Raw genomic sequence first — 6,979 nt, 5'->3', positions numbered from 1 at the left:
GGCTTAATTAAAATATTATTTTTGGCGTCTTAATTTAAAGCGATCTACAATAGTGTTTGTATTCGGTGGCATTAAAAAGCAGCACTTTTTAAGCTGAGAACTTTATAAAAAAAAAAAGAAGTGATCATTGTGTCTGCCGCAACCAAATCCTTGAAGGAAATACGAGCTTAATTGGATTTCTGCAATGAGTTGGTTGCTTGCATTGTAACAATATTGAGACGAGTATTTCTACTGCTAATTACCCCAGCTGTCTGCCATTGATAATAAAACATTGACTATTTTTTATTGTAATGTTTATGGGTTCAGCGCTGATTTACAGTTAAGCTTTAATGTGTGTAATTATCTGTATAAACAAGACATTATTTTTTTCACTTTATTTATATTTCGTAATTATGGTCTTGATCATTGTGTTCTATTTATTTAATATTTCCATGTACTCATGGCTTATTTTATTATATTTTCCAATTACGGGATAAACTCGTGTTGTTGACTGATTTTGCGTCGTTTGAAGCATGTAATCCAGGGTCGCCTGTTTATGCAGTGTACAATCGAATGTGGAATGATGCACGCAAGTATTTTTATGTATTTTCATTTTGCAATGAGCAGACTCCGAAGACAGTTTATGCTTTCAGAGAAAAGTGCATTGATTAGATTCGTTTCAAACCCAGGGCTACATTTAATTGAATTAGCTCAGGTTTAAAGTGTTGGGTCTCGATTTTCAGACTGCCCCCGTGTATGATAAACATAGACCCGTCAGAACCGGCTCAGTTTTCATGTCGAACACTCTTGGATATATATATTTATTTATGTTTGGGCTATTATCTCTTGAGTTATTTATGGCCGTAAAATGTCTCCGCACTGCCCACGTGTCTGGGATTATTTTATTAGAGCAGGCTATTTTTGGAATAGCTTGAAGTATGATTTGTTGCTGGTCTTGCATTTTATTTTAATTCTAAATGTAAATATCTGAAAAACGTATCTTAATTTAGTTCGTTAAATATTCACATTTAAATCGTTTCACTGCTTTTTAAGAAAAGAAAAAAAATGCCAAGATTTCTTTTTACAGGATTTTTTTTTATTTTAGAACTCATTTTAAAATTGAAAACATGCATTTATATTAGATAAGTTGTATTCATTTTCGTATGAACTGCATTTTTAATGTTTTATAGCAATTTAAAGTCTGACTAATTAATTTACCGACTCTAATTTATTCACTTATAAATCTTTTGTTCAGTGTCCCGCGTTTATAATTCTTAACCCAAAGTTAACTGTACTGTGCTGAAATAGAAAAAGCCCCCTCTCTTTTTATTGTCCGCACATCATGTTAACAGTCATTTACACGCTGAAAAAAGCAGAACGAATTTAGCCCGCTTTATACATTTTTATCTAGTCTCTCATACCCTGCAGGAAAAGCCCAGCTGCTGGCACAGACAAAGCTGGCATCAGTGCCTCCCAGATGGGGAATAAAACAGTCCCTTGAAATCACCAAAGCATCTGAACCTGCTTCCACAGATGGCTCTTTGGTAAGATGAACTGTATACAGTTAGAAAATCTTGAGGAAGGGTGTGCAGTAATAATGTTGTGTTTGTGACATGATGCTTGCAGGATGTGGCTGCCCCTGTGGACAGGTACTAGTAGACATCATGTCACATCTGTATTTTTACATCAGGTTGTGTTCCAGTGACCTGACATTTATTGTGGTACAGATCAGCCTCTCGGCAGAGCTGCATGTAGGGTACATGCCACAGCAGAACAAATGTGAACCAGCCACATTTTGTTTCCAGCCCTCTCTCCATTTGATTGGATATGAAGGGCAGTTAGTCTGCTGAAAAGGTGCTTGTAAGTTTATATATCACATATCCATATGTCAGGGCAAATTATTCTGAGCACACTCTGCCCTCACCTTTCATAAGTCATTCCACCCTTTCAATTGATTAATTATTTCTGAATTTGCAAAATAGCATTTATAGATAGCTGGAGCTTTCAGATTGTTTTTCTTTGACAGTATGAGAGTGACTGCTATAAAACTGCTGTTTTTGTTAATGTAATATGGTTAACTAGTACCTTATATTGAATTGTGGATTCACATTTACTCTGCTTTCAAACGCCCTGATTTCCTCTTCTTTCTTAAAAAAAAAAAAAAAGAAAAGCTAAATTGGATTTAAACTAAAATGTTATTCTCTGTCTACTTTACATTGTAAGAACTTTCCCTATGGATCTTTTGTAATGAGTGCCATTCAATTCAGAATTCTTCCATTTCTGCAGGAGACAAATTGCTATTATCATTATTTCTTTGCTTAATTGTAATGTATTTTACATGTTTTAATCCACACACATTTGACAAATTTGGCTGTTTGTTCTATAGACTTTAGAACATTATTTAGACAATGCAAATATCTGTAATCTACATAAACAATAGTTTTGTATCATTTTGCATACACATCTGTATCTCATGCCCAGCTTCATTCTTTTATTCTCTGTAATTGTTTTGTTATTAGTACCATGCTCTGTAAATGCAAGTTATAGCCTAGAACAGATATGTGGCAAATATAGTGAAAGTGAAAGACTGAAGCTTATATCCACCTGCCTTCAATAGTTCAGCGCATTGAGCATGACATTTTATTGATACAAAATATATATTAGAAAGGAAAAGTTGTATTTGCAACAGTAATTCAGTAGTTTTTTTTATTCTGCATAAACCATCAAAAGTTTAAGTAAATCATTATTAATTTTGCTCGTATAATCTTTTTCAAGATTTCAAAGAAATCTTTCTTTCTTGTTGTCCAGCCAAATAACCATATTGTTTTATGTTCATTAAGTTACTGTTTATGTAAAGCATTCATTTAACCTCGCGTAGTTTTACAGCAAACATTTACTATTCTGTTTCCATAATTAGTCATTTTTCGTTTTTAATTGTTAGCTCTTTTTTATTTGTAATCTCCTCAGTTAGTCTTTAATTAGCTGCATCTATTTTTAAGTGTCAAATTATTTGTTTTGAAACAATAGAAATTCTTAACCATGCTTAACATTAAACTGCATGGTAGAAATGTTGTCAAATTTGCTGATAAATTAAAACTAGATACTTTTTTGTTTGCCCCATTCACTCACTTAAGTGACACTCACAAATCATATCCCCGTGGTAGCACACAACCCATGAAACACTTGATCCTGGAATCTCACTCTGTTTTCTGTGGAAGGGGGTAAACTATCAAAGTATGAAGAAATCTGTGACTTTTTAACAGCCTTTGCAAAGGGAGTGAAGGATTAATTTAATCACAGTGAGGTCTGGCAGCAGTATGCACAAACATTCAAAATGTTAACACGTTTTTAGTTTTCTCATTAAGATACTATAACTGAAATCTTTGCATCACTGAAAAAAAAATTTGAGTAATTCTGCCAAATTAATTATTTGCACACAGCATATTTTGCACCGTTTATTAATTTTTTTGTGATCTGTGACAATGTTCTCTCTAAATTCTTGCCCTGTCTTCATTCTTTTAGTTCTTTTTTATCCTGTATAAGTCATGCACCATATAAATGCTACATTTATAGTGCAATTTGTGCAACATGTGCTTTTGTAGGCTTGCGCAATATATTCAAATACCGAGCCTAAAGAGTCTCAGTTTAAACCATCACAATTTGACTGAATCTCAATCAGCTTAACTGACAGTGAAGTTTTAATAATAAGCAATCACAAGGTGGACTAAAGTGTTTTGCTCCGCCAAAGGTGTGGTCAAGAAGTTTATATTAAAAAAGTCCACCTTGTGACATAAAGATAAAGAATGGATTCAGGCCATGTTATGAATCTTGTATTTATTGACAGTGCTCTGTGGAAAACCTTACCATATGTGTACTAAAAGCTTTTAACTTGCGTATAAAACATAGCAGATTTGTTTCTTATTGTTTGTGGTTTGCATTGAGGTAAAATAGTCTAGTATGTTGAGATGCCATGGGTTGTTATTTTATGATATGCTCTGCCATCAAGTAAACGTCTCTTTTACAATATTAGATTTATGACAGATGTGCCCAAAAGCTGACAAATTTAGCTCTCCTCTAAATTTAATGCTTGTTGCACCTATTTTATAATATTTATGCTTTCACTCTGTCATTATCATACATCTCCTCATTCTGACATGAGAGAGGCCACTGTGTCAGCAAATGACCTTTGACGGCATTTTCAATGGGGCTTATTTGAGGAAATTTGGAGGTCATCTATTTTTGTATTTTTCAAAACATATTAAGGAGTTATGGTAGCAGTTTCAAGTTGCCCATTGATAAATACATTGTTGGTCACACGGGCCACTGGCCTGTGGCAAAGGCAGTGGATGCTTCCATTTGAAGATATTAATGTGGTGTGACAAGTGAGTCATAATTGATGGTTTTGTTCAGTAACAGCAGCTCACAATAACTCTCAGTGCAGATGCAATGAAGACAGACAGCAGAAAAACAAGCAAGGAAATGATCTTTGTCATCGTATTTGGAAGAGTCACTTCACGCTTTATTAATCAATTTGGCTAATAACATTAAAGCAGTTCCTCTTTTTTTTTTAGTGCTTGTAAATCGATCTCAGTCTGAGTAATTTGCCCTGAGCATAGGCAATAGGATGCCACTGTGCTTAAATTGCCCCCATATCTCTGCTTTCTTTCAACAGTCTGCATGCTTAGTATGAAGTGCATCTCTGCCAGAGCCCAAACAGGCCTTCTGAGGCAATAAACAACAAACTTGACATGCATTTCTATGTTCAGATGAAGCGCAGGCCCCACCAGAGTTCAGTTTTTCATATGCACTTGTGCATATGTGCAATACACGTCATGCATTTAATCTGAACTTGGCCCAGATTGGCTCTGATTATTTGTGCCCGCTCAGACAGCATATACTGCTGTTTGCCGTTTGATTTGTAATGTATCCTAATTTCCTCATCAGTTAGCACCAACAGTCCACACAGTAATGTGTTTGGTTATGCACACGAATGAAAGCTGCAATGTCAATGTGTTGCGCAGCCCTCTGTGTCAAATTATAATGGATAATATCAAGCAGGACAATGTAAAAAAAAAAAATAAAAAAAAAAGGTAACATTTCACTTTTTCAAAGAGAGTGACTTTCATTTTTCAGTTTTACCATAGCTGGTTTTGCTAAATATAAGATGGCATTTTTACAAGTTTGATCAACTTTAACCTTAACGGAAGATTTTTAGCAAAACCAGAAGTAATAGAAGAAGTAATAAATTCAAACAAATTAATATGAAAATGTTTTCTTCAGGTGAACTAACATGTAGAAGTTGAAGACTCAATCAAAAAATCATCAAGGTGTTTTGTCTGTCATTGTGTTTTAGGCAAAATGTGTGATTTAAAGTAATTATGTGAAAGATGTTAAACAGGATCTATGACCTGATGTCTTGCACAATCACCTTTCACACAATTTACCAAAAACAGCTCTTGTAACATCATTCCAGTGTGTGACAGCAGCTTTTAAGGTTAAGGACTTGAATGCTATCTGTCTGAAGTATGTGGTGGAAAAAACTTTTTGTTCTTCTCATCAAGGTAACATACTTTGAGCATATAGTCTTTCAAGTGCTCAAATGATTTTCTCTCTAAAACTAGTATGCTGTATTTCATGTAGTTTGATTAATATACACTACCATTCAGAAGTTTGGTTTGTCTTTTTTCTTTTTCTTTTTCTTAATACTTTTATTCAGCAAGGATGCATTAAATGGATGCATTTTTGGAAGTTCTATTTCAAATAATGTTCTTCTGCTAAACTTTGTTTATCAATCAATTTTTTTCAAGAATCTTGAAAAAAAATGCATCATGGTTTCATCAAAAATATTGATGCAGCAAAACTGTTTTCAACATTGCGCACCAATTCAGTATATTAGAATGATTTCTGAAGGATTATGTGATTATGGAGTAAAATTCAGCTTTGACATCACAATAATAAATTCCATTTAAAAACATTAAAAAATAAAACAATTATTTAAACTGTAGTAATATTTCACTATATTCCAGTTTGTAGTGTATTTTGTGATCACATAAATTCAGCCTTGGTGAGATTTCACAAACATTAACATGTCTTATCATCCCCAAACTTTTGAACGGTATACTCTCTACGCCAAAATGACACAAATACGTTGCCTGTATGTATTATTAAAGGGATAGATGAACATTCTGTTATCATTTAGTCATTGTTATTCAAAGCCTTTTGTTTTCTTCCATACACAGTAAGTCAGGGAGGTTTAGTGTTTTCTTGGTCTCCACTGTCTTTCATTGTAAGGGCAAAAACAATTGAAACATTATCTCCTTTTGCTGTATTTTTGTGTTCCAAGTCATACAGTTTTGAAATGAAATGAACGTGAGCAAACAATGACAGAATTGTCATTTAGTTATTATCTCTCCCTTTAACCAGTTTCGCCACCTTGGAATTATAAGGTTTTATCTGCATTCTGACTGGTCTTGAGATATTGAGCTTCAAAGATTTTGCATTCCATATACTTTGTAGATAGAACCTTTTTGTTTTCTAAATAAAAAGTCTCAATGCACACAACTAAAAAAAAACATCTGAAGAAAACACAGAATAAGAATATATGAATAACTCGATTTTGACACTGCTACATTTACATGGACATCAGTAATCAAATTATTTACCTTATACTAAATAAGCCAATATTATGATTATGATGTTTACATGAGTTGCTTTTAGAATATTCCTTTCATGTTCACGTTTTACATGTTATTGTCATAGACTGTATAAAAACATGGATGTAGTGTCCGTGACGTCACCCATAGGTTCTGATGAGCATTTTTGAAGCCTAAAGTAGGCGGAGCCGGCCGTCGCCCGGATAATCGAAAATGGGCAAAGAGGCGGGAGCTGGTTGCTGAAACCACGCCCACCTAGCTCGACGGTGGTGACAGCAGCTGCAATCCACCTGTCACTCAAGTGGCCGTGCCCTTAATTAGGAGACCTTTATTATTTCTTAATTATG

This window comes from Sinocyclocheilus rhinocerous, unplaced genomic scaffold (assembly GCF_001515625.1).
Source record: "Sinocyclocheilus rhinocerous isolate Xijiao unplaced genomic scaffold, SAMN03320098_v1.1 scaffold742, whole genome shotgun sequence".
Taxonomy (NCBI): domain Eukaryota; kingdom Metazoa; phylum Chordata; class Actinopteri; order Cypriniformes; family Cyprinidae; genus Sinocyclocheilus; species Sinocyclocheilus rhinocerous.
The sequence above is the reverse complement of the archived record's forward strand: the minus strand, read 5'-3'. Positions refer to the sequence as shown.